The sequence below is a fragment of the Mobula birostris genome, chromosome 6 (genome assembly GCF_030028105.1).
Source record: "Mobula birostris isolate sMobBir1 chromosome 6, sMobBir1.hap1, whole genome shotgun sequence".
NCBI classification, from domain to species: domain Eukaryota; kingdom Metazoa; phylum Chordata; class Chondrichthyes; order Myliobatiformes; family Myliobatidae; genus Mobula; species Mobula birostris.
In genome coordinates this window covers 124786552-124804017 of record NC_092375.1, presented here as the reverse complement: position 1 = coordinate 124804017, position 17466 = coordinate 124786552, and the positions used below count along the sequence as shown (strand labels likewise).

Genomic DNA, 17466 nt, shown 5'->3' with positions numbered 1-17466 from the left:
CAAGGTTACGATCTGGCACATGGTCTGTGTAAGGATTAGTGAAACAGGAAGTTGCTTCACATCCCTACCAAATCCAGGCAGAGTGAGGAGCACCTCTGAGAAGAAACCATGTGGATCTTTGTCCATAAGTGCCAACCCATAGCGGCTGTCAATACACTAAAGAGGCCAGCTGATATAAAAAAAATGAACATGTTGATCAGAGTTGTCAGAAAGACACAAGTATTACCATGGCAAATAGCAGGCCACAAAGGATCATTAAACCACCTCGGAGACTGTTTGAAAGTTGCTGAGTAAAAAGGGGACTGGCTATGGAATGTAGAATATAGGTATCTTTGTTGGAAAGGATTATTATTCCTTACAGGTTTCTGAGGACATAGCACTGTGTTTGTTTTTCTTTAAAGAGGGAAGATATTTTATTATGTATGCATAATAAAGAACTTCACTTCTCAGTGGGCAATGCAGATGGAAACGAAAGCTTCATTCATAACCTGGTTGTGCATACTCAATGTTGAGCTGGACTGCTCAGAATAAAAATGCTTAAGTGTTTATCCATGCTAAGTTAATCTTTACTAAGAGCAAATATAACAAAAACCTGGGCTTCTGTACCTCCCTCTGCAAATGGATCCTTGACTTCCTCACCAGGAGATGCCACGGTCTGTGTGGATCAGAAATAACACCTCCTCTTTGCTGATGATCAACACTGATGCAACTCAAGACTGCATGCTTAGTCCATCGCATTACTCTCTCTACACCCACGACTGAGTGACTAACCACGGTTTAAACACTATCTAAAAATTTGCCACAGACACAACCATTGTTGGCAGAATTTCAAAGTTCAAGGTTCAAAGTAAATTTATTATCAAAGTACATATATATCCAATGTGCAAAAGACAACAAACTGTACAAATACAAAAGATAAATAATAATAATAATAATAATAATCAATAAATATGGAGAACATGAGATGAAAAATCTTTGAAAGTGAGTCCATAGTTTATGGAAACATTTCAGTGATGGGGCAAGTGAAGTGAATGAAGTTATCCCTTATGGTTCAAGAATCTGAAGGATGAGGGATAATAAGTGTTTCTCAATCTGGTGGGTCCCGAAACGCCTATACCTTCTTCCTGATGGCAACAGTGAGAAGAAAGCATGGGCTGGATGTTTATGGTCCTTGATGATGGATTCTGCTCTCCTGTCACACACTCCACATAGATGTACTCAATGAAGGGAGAGGCTTTACCCGTAATTGACTAGGCTGCATTCATAAATTTTTGTAGGATTTTCTGTTCAAGGGTACTAATGTTCTCATTCCAGGCCATGAGCAATCTGGTGGAGAGTCGATATACTCTCCACCACACATCGGTAGAAGTTTGTCAAAGTTTTAAATGTCATGCTGAATCTTCGCAAACTTCTAAGGAGGTAGAGGTGCTGCTGTGCTTTCTTCGTACTGGCATTGTTGTGCCGGTCCCGGGACAGATCGGCTGAAATAATCAGCAAACTTAAATATGGCATTGGAGTTGTGCTTTGCCTCACAGACGTAAGTATAAAGTGAGTAGAGCAGGAGGCTAAGCACAAGCCTTGTGGTGCACCTGTGCTGATGGTGATTATGGAGGAGATTTTGTTGCAACCTGAACTGACTGTGGTCTGCACTTGAAAAAGTCGAGGATTCAATTGCATGACAAATTATTGAGGCCAATGTTCTGAAGCTTATAGATTAGTTTTGAGGGGATGATAACATTGATTGCCAAGCTGCAGTCATTAAAGAACATCTTGATACTTGCACCTTTGCTTTCCTGATGTTCTAGTGTTGAGTGAAGAGCCAAAGAAATTGCATCTGCTGTGAAGCTGTTGTGACAGTAGGCAAATTGGAGTGGATCCAAGTCACTTCCCAGGCAAGAGTTGATATAGTTTATCATCAACCTCTCAACACACTTCCTTACAGTGGATGTAAGTGCCACTGAATGATAGTAATTGAGGCAGGTTACCATGTTCTTCTTTGGCACGATACAATTGAACCTTGCTTGAAGCAGTCAGTACCTCAGACTACCGAAGAGAAAGATGAAAGATATTGGTGAAGACTGCAGCCAGTTGATCAACACAGGTCTTTAATACTCAGCCAGGTATGCCATCTGGGCTGGTTGCTTTCCATGGGTTCACCCTCCTGAAGGATGCTCTCTCGTCAGCTTCAGAGATTGGAGTCACAGGGTCTTTGGAGGTTGTGGGAGTTTGTGGAAAGTCCTCCATGTTTTGATGGCCAAAGTGAGCACAGAAGGCATGAGCTCATCTGAATGCAAAGCCTTATTGTCAGCTATGTAGCTTGGTTTCCACTTTGTAAGAGGTAACAGCATTCTAGTCCTGCCACAGTTGTCGAGCATGCTTCAATGATTCAAGTTGGCCTGAAATTGCCACCTCACACATGAGATGGTTTTCCAAGAATGGTACCTGGACCTCTTGTATGTCACTTGGTTGTCAGACTTGAACGTCACTGATCTGGCTCTCCGCAATCTGTGCATTTCATGGATCATTCAGGGCCTCTGGTTGGGGAAGACTCTGAATGATTTTGTGGGGACACACTGGTCCACAACTGTTTTTATAAAGTCCATGACAATCATAGTGAACTCAGTCAGATCTTCAGATGAGTCCCAGTCCACTGACTCGAAGCTCCTCTGCCTCCCGCGACCATCTCTTTGTTGTCCTTATCTCTGGAGCCTTGTTCTTTAGTTTCAGCCTGCATGCAGGTAGGAGAAGCACAGCTAGTGATCATATTTCCTGAAATGTGGTCTAGGCATAGAATAATAAGCATTCCTAATCGTGGTTAGCAGTGGTTGATTTTGTTGTGACCCCTGGAGCTGCAGGTTATATGCTAGTGATAATTGGGCAGAGATTTTTTCAAGTGAGTCTGATTGAAGTTCTGACTATGACTTGAAATGTGTTGTGGTGGGCTGTTTTTTGTTTGGTGATGGTAGTATTCAATATTTCGAGTGCCTGATTAATGTCAGCTTTTGGCAATATGTAAACTGCAGTCAGGATCACAGAGGAAAACTTTCTTGGTAAGTAGAATGATCGTCACTTAATCGTTAGACATTTTAGATTGGTGGAACAAGAGTGCAACAAGACCACTGCTTCCAAGCACCACAAAGAGTTTATCATGAAACGCAAATCCCCAACTTTTGCCTTCTCTGAATCAGCAAAATGCAGTCCATCCTGGGTGTCAAGATGCCTTTGGGTCTTACTGTGAAACAGAGAACACACAATTCCTTATTTCCCTCCGACACCTCAGTCTTGCTCTAAGGTCCTCAATATTGGTTTCAATCGAATGTACTTTTGCTAGCAAGATGCTGGATAGAGGAATTTTCATTCATTGGTGTTCCAGTTTGTGCTTTGCCGTTGCTTTCTTCTGGGCATTGCGGCCAAAAAGTTCTATTCAAAAGGTGCAAAGGAACATCGAAACAAGCCTGATGCATTTTGGAAACAAGTCCTGTGGACTGATGAAGTTAAAATAGAACTTTTTGGCCACAATGAGCAAACGGATGTTTGGAGAAAAAAGGGTGCAGAATTTCATGAAAAGGACCCCTCTCCAACTGTTAAGCACAGGGGTGGATTGATCATGCTTTGGGCTTGTGTTGCAGCCAGGGGCACGGGGGACATTTAATGGTAGAGGCAAGAATGAATTCAATTAAATACCAGCAAATTCTGGACGCAAACATCACACCGTCTGTAAAAAAGCCGAAGATGAAAAGAGGATGGCTCCTACAACAGGATAATGATCCTAAACACACCTCAGAATCCACAATGGACTACCTCAAGAGGCGCAAGCTGAAGGTTTTGCCATGGCCCTCACAGTCTCCCGACCTAAACATCATCGAAAGTCTGTGGATAGACCTCAAAAGAGCAGTGCATGCAAGACAGCCCAAGAATCTCACAGAACTAGAAGCCTTTTACAAGGAAGAATGGGCAAAAATCCCCAAACAAGAATTGAAAGACTCTTAGCTGGCTACAAAAAGCATTTACAAGATGTGATACTTGCCAAAGGGGGTGTTACGAAGTACTGCCATACAGGGTGCCCAAACTTTCGCTTCAGGCCCTTCTCCTTTTTTGTTACTTTGAAACTGTAAAAGATGGAAATAAAAAAGTTTCCTTGCTTAAAATATTAAAGAAATGTGTCATCTTTAACTTTATGCCTTTTGGAAATCAGGTCATCTTTTACTCGCTGAGCTATTCACAGCAACAGATATTTTGACCAGGGGTGCCTAAACTTCTGCATGCTACTGTATGTATATTTTGTTTTTTATTATTATGTATTGCAATGTCTTGCTGCCACAAAAACAAAAATTTCATGACATACACCAGTGATATTAAACCTGATTCTGATTTAGTTAATCAAGATATAGCCCCCAAGCTGCTATTTTCTGTGCAATGCTACTTTTCACGATTTGTCTAAATGTCAAGTGGCAATTTCTGTTAACGTTATCTGCAAAGCACTTGTACTGTGGTTTACTTCAATCATTACCATCTTGAGATGCTTCATTATTGCATCAGCATTAATGTCACCATTTTAATTAATCCCCCTCAACGAACATCAATTAAATTGCATAGTGCCTTTTCTTATGGGCTATGTGATCGATTGCCACAAGGAATAAACCTTGAGTGGAAATAATGTTTTTTTTTATGCCAGGTTTCACTGTGCATCTACCTATAATAAATAATTGATGCAGACATATTCAGGGCAACACTCAATGTCTTTCTTCACTTCTGGGATTCCCTTTCCAACATGGTAGCTTCCTCTGCCCATTCTTTCCATGCAGATCCCCTACTCTGAAACTATTCTTTCTAGTTCGGAATGTAAACTACATCAGCAGGCAATCAACTGGCCCCTAACAAGTCACTTATATGTGACTTACAGGGGATTTCTCTCACCGGCCCAGCACTGGGAACCCGATGGGCAGCTCTCCTGGGTTATTTACTTACAGGTTGACTTCTCCCCTCACTCCTATCCAACCAGCCTAGAAAGGGATACAATGGGAGGAAGGAATAAGTGCCACATGGTCCATGATAGATATTGAGGAAACAAGACAGCTAGAGTGACAGAGATGAACATTCAGCATTCCGAACATTCCAGATCAAATGGACGTTGAATGAAATGAACTGGTTGGCAAGGTTGGTTGAAAATTTAAGGGAATTGCTGCATATGTTGCTTTAAAAATCTCTGAATCAGGCTAAGTTCTTTGAAAAGAAAATTAGGGCCAAACACACTTTTGGAATCATCCCTTCTGATTGCCTCATCCCTACTACAAGGCAGTCAGAGGAGCAATATTAATTACTAATATTCTATATGTGCTTGTCTATGCAAGGTCTGAGCCTTAAAGCCACTGATTTGTCTAGTGGGGGTTAGGTCTCAGGGTGAGGACTGGACCTCAAGCCATGGTGTTGCTGTCACCTAGTGGACTTTGGCATCCAGTCGATTTGGGAGCTTGGTGACTTGTCTGCATCAAACTGTGTCGTCATGGTGGGCGTGGGAGGAGGTGGGTCTCAGGTCTCTTATTACGTGATTGTGATCTTGTGTGTGCTTGCTGTGTGTGACTGTCGGCAATGCATCCTTGCACCTTGACCCTGTAGTAATGCTGTCGCATTTGGCTGTATTCATGTATGGTTAAATGATAATTAAACTTGAATTGGATTGAAGTACTGCGAAAATCTTGGGAAAACGTAAACAATAAGGGTGTAATATAGTGGATTTCAAATCCTCTATGACAGTAGGTAGGGTACAAACAGTGTCTTTAGTTCAAAGTTCAAAGTTAATTTATTATCAATGTATGTACACATACAAGGGGTGATTGATAAGTTCATGGCCTAAGGTAGAAGGAGTCAATTTTACTTATTTATTTATTTATTTTTCAACATAGTCCCCTCCTACATGTACACACTTAGTCCAGCATTCTTTGTAGAAGTGGTCCACAACAGGGGCGATTGACAACTTCGTGGCCTAAGATAGAAGGAGATGAGTTATTAACGTCAAACTTTCTGCATTATCACTCAAAATGTTGAACTGCACGTGCATGTAATGAGAGCGTCTTGGACCTCCAGGTGGTCCACAGCAGGGGTGATTGATAAGTTCATGGCTTAAGGTAGAAGGAGATGAGTTATACAGCTCTCGTTACATGTATGTGCAGTTCAACTCTTTGAGTGATTATGCAGGAAGTTTGAAGTTAATAACTCATCTCCTTCCACCTTAGGCCACGAACTTATCAATCACCCCTTGTACTACCCTGTGATTCATTTTCTTGTCAGCATTCGCAGTAGAGCAATCTATAATAGAATCAGTGAAAAACTACAAAGACTGACAAACTGTATAAATACAAAAAGAAGCAAGGAATAAAAACCATAAATAAGTAATACTGAGAACATGAGTTGTAGAGCCCTTGAAAGTGAGTCCCTAGGTTGTGTTGAGTGATCAGTTCAGTGTTGTGATGAGAAAAGTTGTCCACGCTTGTTCAGGAACCTGATTGTTGAGGGGTAATAACTGTTCCTGAACCTGGTGGGGTGGGACATAAAGCTCCTGTACCTCCTTCCTGATGGTGGCAATGAGAAGAGAGCATGGCCTGGATGGTGGGGACCTTGATGATGGATGCTACTTTCCTGTGGCAGTGGGCTTTGTAGAAGGTGGAGAGGGTTTTTCCTGTGATGAACTGAGCTTTTGTGTAGGCTTCTCTGTTCTTGGGCACTGGTGTTTTCATACCAGTCAGGATGTATCATATCTGACACAACCTGTCAGGATTGTTATAGAGAATGCAGACTCGTAACAGGAATTCTATAGTTGTATCGTGGAGACCATTCTGACAGGCTGCATCACTGCCTGGTATGGAGGGGTGCCTGCACAGGACTGTAAGAAGCTGCAGAAGGTTGTATATCTAGTCAGCTCCATCTTGGGCACTCGCCCACGAAGTACCCAGGACATCGTTAGGGAACGGTGCCTCAGAAAGGCAATGTCCGTTATTAAAGATCTCCAGCACCCAGGGCATGTCCTTTTCTCACTGTTATCATCAGGTAAGAGATACAGAAGCCTGAAGGCACACACACAGCGACTCAGGAACAGCTTCTTCCCCTCTGCCAACCAATTCCTAAATGGACATTGAATCTTTGGACACTACCTCACTTTTTATTTAATGTACAGTACTTCTGTTTTTGCACATTTAAAAAAGATCTATTCAATATTCATAATTGATTTACTTGTTTATTTATTTTTATTATTTTTTATTTTATTCATTATTTTTTTCTCTGCTAATTTATGTATTACGTTGAACTGCTGCTGCTGAGTTAACCAATTTCACATCATAAGCCAATGATAATAAACCTGATTCTGAATTTAATGGAATAACATTGATTCCTACATAACAAATTGTGTTGGGCAAGGAAGCAAGATACTGAAGAGGCACTAATGAGAGAGCAATTTTGTGGTAGTGGTATTAATTTACTGAAAGCTTGGATAGCTGATACTTACAAGACGCAACTGATATCAAATTTAGAGAGTAGAACTCAGAGCCACAGTCCCAGAATAAGGTGAAGACCATTTTGGACAAAGGTGAGAAGAAATTTCATCATTTCAATGATGAAGCATCTTTAGAATTCAATACCAAAGAAAGCTCTGAAGGGTAAGTTATTGATTTCATTCTTTATAGATATTGAAGTATTTCTACATCTTAGAAGACTTAAGAAATATAAGGATAGTATAGGAAAATGGGGTATATGGAGTGTCAAGGGGTATATGGGGTGAAGGTGAAGGGGCTTGTTGTGTCCAATCTGAGGCAGCTCACTCAACCTTGGTTCCCAGTGGGCACTCAGTTCTCAGCTGTGGCTCCATGTAGTTGTTTGCATGTGACATCAGCCACAACCTGGTACACCACTTTGACAGGTGGGGTAAGCCAGCTGAGGGTAGCCGGCAGGCCTCATGCCCCAGTGAGATAGGGTCATTCCTGCCCTAGCGTGTGAAATCAGCTCTGGTGGATTGAGCAGATGAGGTCTACAGTGAGATCGAACGAACCAAGAAGACGGTTCTGCAATGCTCCATGGACAGCGAAGGGCATGGTGAGGCAAAGAAGAAATCACAGTCATTCCCTATAACCAAGGAACACCCCAGCTGTGATGACTACTCATACCACTGGACACGGACTTCTGAGCTGAAGAGAGTGGAACTGCCCCAGGGCTTCTCTACTTTAAAAATTCTCCTGCACAGGTTTCCTGTCATCATCAGGTACAACAGACAACCACGCAGATTGGGAGACCTCTTTGCCGAGCACCTACGCTCCATCCACCAGAAAAAATGGGATCTCCCAGTGGCCACCCATTTTAATTCCACTTCCCATTCGCATTCCAACATGTCAGTCCATGGCCTCCTCTACTGTCACGATGAGGCCACACTCAGGTTAGAGGAGCAACACTTTATATTCAGTCTGGGTAGCCTCCAAACTGATGGCATGAACATTGATCTCTCTAATTTTTGGCTTTGCCATTCCCTATTCCCGTTTCCTTCTCTCACCTTATCTTCTTACCTGCCTATCACCTCCCACTGGAGCTCCTCCTCCTTCTCCAGCCCTGTATCTCTTTCACCAATCAACTTCTCAGTTCTTTACTTCATTCCTCTTTTTTCCCTGTTTCACCTGTCACCTTGTGTTTTTTCCTCCCCTCTCCCACTTTATTACTCTGATTCCTCTTGTTTTTTTCTCTAGTCCTGATGAAGGCTCCTGGTCTGAAATGTTGACTGTACTCTTTTCCATAGATGCTGCCTGGCCTGCTGAGTTCCTCCAACACTTTGTGCATGGTTTCTTAACTTTCAGGACAGCTATAGATAAGATAGGTAAGGGTCTTGCTGAAGAGCTTTAAATTGGACGAGGCCAATTACAAGGGCATTAGACAGGGACTAAGAAAAGTTAATCGGGAACACTTTATTTTCTGGCAAGTCCACATCAGGCATGTGGAGGGTGTTTAAGGACCAACTGCACAGTGTACAGGAAAGGTATGTCCCTGTTAGAAGAAAGGACACGGATGGAAAGATGATAGAGCCTTGGGTGTCCAGAAAAGTGATGAATTTAGTCAAGAAGAAAAAGGAAAAGTATGTAAAGCTTTGAAAGTTAGGATCCAATGGAGCACCTGAGGGATATAAAGAAGCCAGAAAAGAACTGAAAAAAAGGATTAGGAAAGCCAAGAGAGGCCATGAAAAGTTCTTGCCAAGTAGGATTAAGAAGAAGCCCAAAACATACCTGTACATCAAGAGCAAGAGGATAACTGAGGAGGTTTGTAATTAGTAAGTTCCGCAGCGATCTGTACTGGGACCTCCTGCCATTTGTGATGTATATAAATGACCTGGATGAAAAGGTAGATGGGTGGGTTAGTAAGTTTGCAGGTGATACCAAGATTTGTGGAGTTGTGGATAGTGTAGAAGACTGGTAAAGAATACAGCACAATATAGATCAGTTGCAGATATGGGCAGAGCAATGGCAGATGGAGTTTAACCCAGATAAAAGTAAGGTGTTGCACCTTGGTAGGGCAAATGCAAGGAGACAGCACACTGTTAAGGGCAAGATCCTTAACAGTGTTGCTGAGCAGAGAGATCTTGTGGTTCATTTTCATAGCTCCTTGAAAGTGGCTACACAGGTGGATAGGGTGGTTAAGAAAGGTTATGCAATGCTTGCTTTATTTGTTGAGGTAGTGAGTTAAAAGTCAAGAGGTTATATTCCAACTTTATAAAACTCTGGTTAGGCCACATCTGGAATGTAGAATACAGTTCCGATCACCCACTATAGGAAGGACATTGAGGCTTTGGAGAGGGTGCAGAAGAGGTTTACCAGGATGCTGCCTGATCTAGAGGACATATGCTATCATGAGAGGCTGGACAAATTTGCGCTGTTTTCTTTGGAGCAGCCGAGGCTGAGAGGAGATCTGATAGAGGTTTATAAGATTACGAGAGGCATAGATACGCGTGTCAAATAGTTGTTGTGATGCACCTAGTGTGGTAGTATAGTGGGTAGTGCTTGTTGCTCTCGTTTTCAGCTTCCACTGCTGGCTAACAGTCTCACAAAAAGGAGAGCTGAATGTGTAAGTCTCTCCCTGCCAGGACACTGCTTTTACAACAGCAAGTGTCCTGTAGTGCCTCCTCACTGGCGACACATGGAAACTGAACACTTTTCGGACTCAGGCTGAACTACAGAGGACGGGGAGGAGGTCTGGCCCCTGCACACGTAGCACGCAGGCCCTCCGGCATGTGGACACACCCTGGTGCTTATGAACCAGCTCCCCAGCAATGGGTAAATATTCCCACCGCCTTGTGGGCAGCCTCAGGAGAGACGAAGACTGCGGGTGTAGACCCAGACAAAGAATCGGCAGTGGAGCCCTCTAAGGTGGCTAGACGTCACTGAACATCCCTCTGGCAGCTCCTGCAGCAAAGCTGGTGCCAAACATATGGCTTCCTATTCCTTTGAACTACACCAGTGAGGCTGAGAGGGGGATATTGATGACCAGGCAATACAGGATCTCCATACCTTTTGCCCAGGCTTATGTCCTGGAGAGGTCACTCCAGTGCCACACTCTATTGTCCTTCAAGACACACAGATACTGTATCATCATCATCAAATATAGTAAACAGGGAGTATCTTTTTCCTAGGGTAGAAATGTCTAGTACATTGAAAGTGAGAGGGGGTAGGTTCAAAGCGGACGTGAGGGGTAAGTTTTCCACTGAGAGTGGTGGAAGCCTACAATGCGCTGCCTGGTATGGTGGTAGAAACAAATACATTAGAGGTTTTTGAGAGAAGTTTAGATAGGAACATGAATGTGAGGAAGGTGGGGGGATATGGACATTGTGTAGGTAGGAGGGATTAGTTTAGGGGGGGCCTGGATTTACTTTTTAGCCTGTTGGGCACAACATCATGGGCTGAAGGGCCTGTTCCTGTGCTGTACTGTTCTATATTCTATGACGTATGCCGGGGATATTAAACCTGCTTGTGATTCTGTTAACAGTGGTCTCCTGTTGAGGGAATCAGGAGCAGAGGGAAACTCAGAGGCCCAGGCTTAGAAGCTTGATGAGGGCATGATGGGATTGGACACTGAGCCGTAATCAGTAAACAGCAAAATGGCGTATGTTTTGCTGTTGTGTAGGTTTTCCAAAGCAAATTGAAGAGCCAGTGAGATTGCTTCCACTGTGGATCTGTTGTGTTGCTTGGTGAATTGAAGTGTGTTTAACCAGGAGTTACCAATCTCTCGAAACACTTCATTACAGAAGATGGCAGTGTGACGCAGCACGCACAGCTCTCCGGTGAAATGATACTGTATCTGTTAAATAGGAGCCGTGGACAATTCTGATTTGATGGAGACAGACGTGAAAGCACAGAGGAACATCTGGAGAAATTTCTGAAACGCCGGTTCGCTGCCGCTGCTACTGTGCGATTGAGAATCTCCGGAGGGAAGGCCCCAAAATCCTCAGCTTTGCCTGCTGATGGCGACCGAGGCTGAGGTCAAAGCGTTCGGATAGAGATGGTGCTCGGTACTTGGCGTCAGAGGGCTGATCAGAGCTTGAAGTTTTCGGACGACTCAGAGTCGGACTGTGGTCGGGCATGGCAGGGAGAGTTTTCTTCCTTCTCCCGTCCGCGTGAGATGTGGGACTTTCGAGAGACTTTGAACTTTTTTACTGTGCCATGGCCTGTTCTTCATCAAGTTATGGTATTGTTGTACTGTTGTAACTATATATTATAATTATGTGGTTTTTCAGTCTTGGTCTGTCCTGTGTTTCTGTGTTATCATACTGGAGGAATATTGTATCATTTCTCAATGCATGCGTTACTAAATGACAATAAAGAAGGACTGCGTGTCCTTATAATCTAATCTAATCTAATTACAGCAGATGAGAATGCTACTGGGCAATAGTCATTGAGGCAGCTCACCCTGCTCTTATCGGTATGATTGCGACCCTTTTGAAGTAGATGGGAACCTCAGAGCACAGCAGTGAGAGGTTGAAGATGAACTTAAGCACTCCAGCCTGCTGGTGGGCACACAGAATTGCCTTTTCACACTCATCATGCTCTTTTGTAGTTCATAGTTGGACCTCTTGCAGGATTCCGGATCGCTCATCTTGAATGCTGCAAGATCCAGATCTCAGCAGACTGTGAACCTCCTGGTTCATGCAGAGCATCTAGTGTGAGAAACCTAATTATGTTCTTGAAGACACATGCATATCCATGCAGACCTCGATGAAGTAGGTGATCGTGGAGGCATTTAGCGTTTGGCAGTGCTTCTTTTTTTAACTTTTCTTTTTTCCAACAACCTTAAAACAGTGTTATGGTTGCAAATGTCCAGAGACTCTGCTACACTATATCCCTTTCCTGTTTGGTTCAGTTCTCATTGCTGAGTCCAATAAAGAGAGGCTGACTGGATTTTGGAGTGTTAGGAAAGAAGTCTTAGAAATTCCATTCCCTTTTCTGCTTTACCAGACATCCCACCACTCCCGGAAGTTCTGGGAGTCTCCTGCATATTAATAGTGGCTCCCTGATGCCCACAAATTATATACAATATCCCGGAAATCAACTTTTTTGAGAGCGAGCGAGCGAGAGAGAGAGAGAGAGCAAGAGAGAGCGTGAGATAGAGCGAGAGGGAGTGAGCGCAAGAGCGAGAGAGAGAGCACGAGAGCGACCACGAGAGAGAGAGAGCGCCATGGGAGAGTGTTCCAAAAAAGAAAATATAAAACGTACGTCACCCCAGAGTACCCTAAAGTGTACCCCTGCCTAATAGGGGTCAAAAATAATAACAGTATTGCTCGCTGCACTGTTTGCAACAGTGACTTTTCTATTTCCCATGGTGGGTTAAGACTGTAAAAGACATGTTGAGGTGAGTTTAACAGATGTCATTCATTCATTAGCATAGCTAACATTATTTAAACTAGCTGGCTAGCTGCTAAGGAGCTACTCTATTGCAGACATCCCACCTCTCCCAGAAGTTCTGGGAGTCTCTGGCAAATTGATGGTGCTACCTTCCTGAAATGAGTTTTTGCAGGGTGGGATGTCTGGCTTTACTTGCTGATTTGTTCAAGAATATTTGAAATCTTCTATGACTACTATTCTGTATCAATGTCAGATTAAAGGTAGATGAATGACAGATATTGGTATATGATGAGCATAATATAAATGATGAGTTAAAAAATTTGAATGATTGGAGGATAATGGATAGATGAAGTAATGACGCATAAGACATGAATACATGAATAATACATAGATCAATGCTACAAAATGGAAGAAAATTGTAGAGAAATGGCAGGTTAATACAGGCAGGCACACAGTAGGCGGACTAAGGATCAGGGGCGTTTACGCGGAATGACAGATCCAAAACAAAAAAACGATTGGCAAAATGATGAACTGAAGCAGGATGAATAAATAATGAGCAAGTCACAGATAGATAAACATCAGGTAAATGAGGCAGAAAATTAATAAATCAGTGACATTGACAAACAACAGCTTATGGAAAGAGATAAATAAATGATAAACTATGATAGATGGGCAACTCAGAGTGATGAAGCAGATAAAAGACAGATTAATAATGGACAAATAAAAAAGGAAGAGCTTGCCTTTTGTGACTTTTGGGTGTCCCAAAACACAGCATAATTCGTAAGTGTTTCTCAAGTGCAGCGATTGTTTCAATGAATGCAAATGTGTCATGTTTAAAACTTGCACATAGCAATAGAACATAGAGCATAGAACAGTACTGTGCTAGATAGACCATTCTTGATGCCAATTTATTTTAATTTGTCCTCTTTCTGTGTATCATCCATGTACTTCCATTCTCTTCATAGTCATGCTTTTATCTAAAACCTCTTAAAATCCACCACACTAACTGCTTTCATCACTGCCAATAGTAACCCATTTCAGGCTCCCTGCTAAAAAAACACCCGCCCTTCACCTCGCCTTTATAGTTCACCCCTAATCTTAAAAATTGTCCTCTCATTAGATTATTAGATTAGATTAGATTAGATCATGTTTGACATTTCTAAAATTAACTGGAAACCACTAAATATATTTTCTTTAATATTTATATGTCTATATTTCTATATAAAAGATCTCAAAATGTCCCAGCAAATTAGCATGCCCCATTCTGTTTTCACTATCCTCCAATTCCTTCTCCTTGGCATTTGCTCTGACTCCAAGCACAGACTCCCTCCTTTATGCTTAAGTGGACCTGCTTTCTCCTTAGTTAACCTTCTTTGTTCTTAATGCAAGCAGAAAGTGTCCTTGAATTATTTATTTTATTTGTTTGTTTATTTAAAGATATGCTACAGAACAGACCCTTCTAGCTAAATGAGCCACACTGCCCAGCATCCCACCTACTTAACACTAGTCTAGTCACAGGACAGTTTACAATGACCAACCTACCGACTAACCAGTATGTCTTTGGACTGAGGGAGGAAACCAGAGCACCCTGGGGAAACCCATGCAGGTTTTCTCCCAGGTGCAGTCCTGACTACGCTCACAAGGGACATCTCATGGCCTACTTTGGTCTTCCTAATCAACCGCTTGAGAACCTTGATGCTCTCTTTACATTCCACAAGGCTCCAGTCTAATTTAACTTCTTAAAGTTTGCATAAGCTTCCTTTTGCATCCTGAATAAATTTAGGACCTCCCATCCAAGGTTCCTTTACCTTGTCATTACTCATCATTGTCTGTAATCCCTATTGGAAATACCAATGAATCAGAATCAATGAAATTTGTTAACATAGTAGCAGCAGTTCAATGCAATATGTAATATGGAAGAAAAAAATAAAATAATGATAATAATAAAATAAATCAATTACAGTGTATGCATATTGAATAGATTAAAAATTGTGCAAAAAACAGAAATAATATATATCAAAAAAGTGAGATAGTGTTCAAAGGTTCAATGTCCATTTAGGAATCGGATGGCAGAGGGGAAGAAGCTGTTCCTGAATTACTGAGTGTGTGCCTTCAGGCGTCTGTACCTCCTACCTGATGGCAACAGTGAGAAAAGGGCATGCCCTGGGTGCTGGAGGTCCTTAATAAAGGACACTGTCTTTCTGAGACACCGCTCCTTGAAGGTGTCCTGGGTACTTTGTAGGCTAGTACCCAAGATGGAGCTGACTAAATTTACAACTCTCTACAGTTTCTTTTAGTCCAGTGCAGTAGTCACCCCCATACCAGACACTGATGCAATCTGTCAGAAGGTTCTCCACGGTACATCTATGGAAGTTTAAAGTGTATTTGTTGAAATACCAAATCTCTTCAAACTCCTATTGAAGTATAGTCGTTGTCTTGCCTTCTTTCTAACTGCATCGATAGGTTGGGACTAGGTTAAATCCTAAGAGATCTTGTCACCCAGGAACTTGAAACTGCAAACTCTCTCCACTTCTGATCCCTCTATGAGGATTGGTATGTGTTCCTTCGCCTTATCTTTCCTGAAGTCTACATTCAGCTATTTCATCTTACTGACGTTGAGTGCAAGATTGTTGCTGTGTCACCACTCCACTAGTTGGCATGTCTTACTCCTGTACACCCTCTCATCACCATCTGAGATTCTACCAACAATAGTTGTATCATTGGCAAATTTATAGATGGTATTTGAGCTGTACCTAGCCACACAGTCATGGGTATATAGAGAGTGTAGAGCAGTGGGCTAAGTACACACCCCTGAGGTGCACCAGTGTTGATCGTCAGCGAGGAGGACATTATCACCAATCTGCACAGATTGTGGTCTTCCGGTTAGGAAGTCGAGGATCCATTTGTAGAGGGAGGTACAGAGACCCAGGTTCTGCAACTTCTCAATCAGGATTATGGGAATGATGCCATTGAATGCTAAGCTATAGTCGATGAACAGCATCCTGATATAGGTGTTTGTATTGTCCAGGTGGTCTAAAGCCATGTGAAGAGCCATTGAGATTGCATCTGTTGTTGACCTATTGTGGCGATAGGCCAATTGCAGTGGGTACAGGTCCTTGCTGAGGCAGAAGTTCAGTCTAGTCATGACCAACCTCTCAAAGCATTTCATCACTGTCATTGTGTGTGCTACCAGGCTATAGCCATTAAGGCAGCTCACATTATTCTTCTTAGGCACTGATATAATTGTTGCCTTTTTGAAGCAAATGGGAACTTCTGCCCATAGCAGTGAGAAGTTGAAAACATCCTTGAATACTCCTGCCAGTTGGATGGCACAGGTTTTCAGAGCCTTACCAGGTACTCCATTGGGACCTTCTGCCTTGCAAGGGTTCATTCTCTTTAAAGACAGCCTAACATCGGTCTCTGAGACTGAGATCATGGGATCATCAGGTGCAGCAGGGAACGTCACAGCTGTAGTTATATTCTCCCTTTCAAAGTGGCAATAGAAGGCATTGAGTTCATCTGGTAAGGAAGCATTGCTGCCATTCATGCTATTGGGTTTCGCTTTGTAGGAGGTAATACCTTGCAAACCCTGCTAGAGTTTTCGTACATCCGATGTCACCTCCAACCTCGCTCGAAATTGTCTCTTTGCCCTTGAAATAGCCCTCCGCAAATCATACCTGGTTTTCTGGTACAGGCCTGGGTCGCCAGATTTGAATGCCACAGATCTAGCATTCAGCAGATGATGTACCTCCTGGTTCATCCACGGCTTTTGGTTTGGGAATGTACAGTAGGCATACACTCATCCACACAGGTTTTAATGAAGTTGGTAACAACTGCAGCACACTCATCCAGGTTCAAAGATGAATCCCTGAATACAGTCCAGTCCACCGATTCAAAGTCCTGTAGGCCCCCCTGTGCTTCCCTTGTCCATACCTCCTTGGTCCTCACTACTGGTGCTGCAGTCTTCAGTCTCTGCCTATACTTAGGGAGTAGAAGTACAGCCAGGTGATCAGACTCCCTGAAGTAGGCATTCTTGATGGTGGTGTAACAATGCTGAGCTTCCATATGTCTTTGAATAACTTTCACATGTCAGATGTTGAGTAGTCCAACAGCAACTGCTCCCATTCAACACCTCTTAGCTCATGTCTCATTCTGTTGTAATTTGTGCTCCCCTAAGTTAGTGTCTTCGCACAAGATCCAATCTTACTCTTACTCATAACTACCTCAACACTATGGTCTGTGGTCACTTTTCCCAATGAGTTCACCCTCCAACAGTTTTGTCTGCTCTCTGACTCATTACCCATAACTAGTTCTAATATGTTCTCAGCTCACTGGACTCTCAAGATACTGTTTAGCAAACTCCTACTGGATGCACTGAAGTAATCCCACCACATTTAAGCTTCTTATAGTAAGGAAGTTCCAGTCAATAGTATGGAAGTTACTTTTTGTTTTTACTATTTCTCTGCTTTTTTTCATTCAGTGAAATCTGAGAAGCAAGTTCCAATTTTTCATTATCATGAGACCATCTGAATATCTTCTGTTCATATGCTTGTGTCTTCTGATCCATTACTCATTAATTACTTATCTGTGTCTTATCTCTTGCAAT

At 42.6% G+C, this 17466-nt stretch overlaps 1 long non-coding RNA gene across 1 annotated transcript in view; it reads right to left on the bottom strand.

The window, feature by feature from the left end:
* Positions 1–958: 958 nt before the first annotated feature.
* The window catches only part of LOC140199883 (uncharacterized), a 58811-nt gene continuing 42303 nt past the window's right edge, over positions 959–17466 (bottom strand). The window contains exons 2-3 of the long non-coding RNA XR_011886516.1: positions 4028–4109; positions 959–2728 (exon numbers count right to left, since the gene is read on the bottom strand). This is a non-coding gene — a long non-coding RNA (uncharacterized lncRNA). The remainder of the gene's footprint in view (positions 2729–4027; positions 4110–17466) is intronic.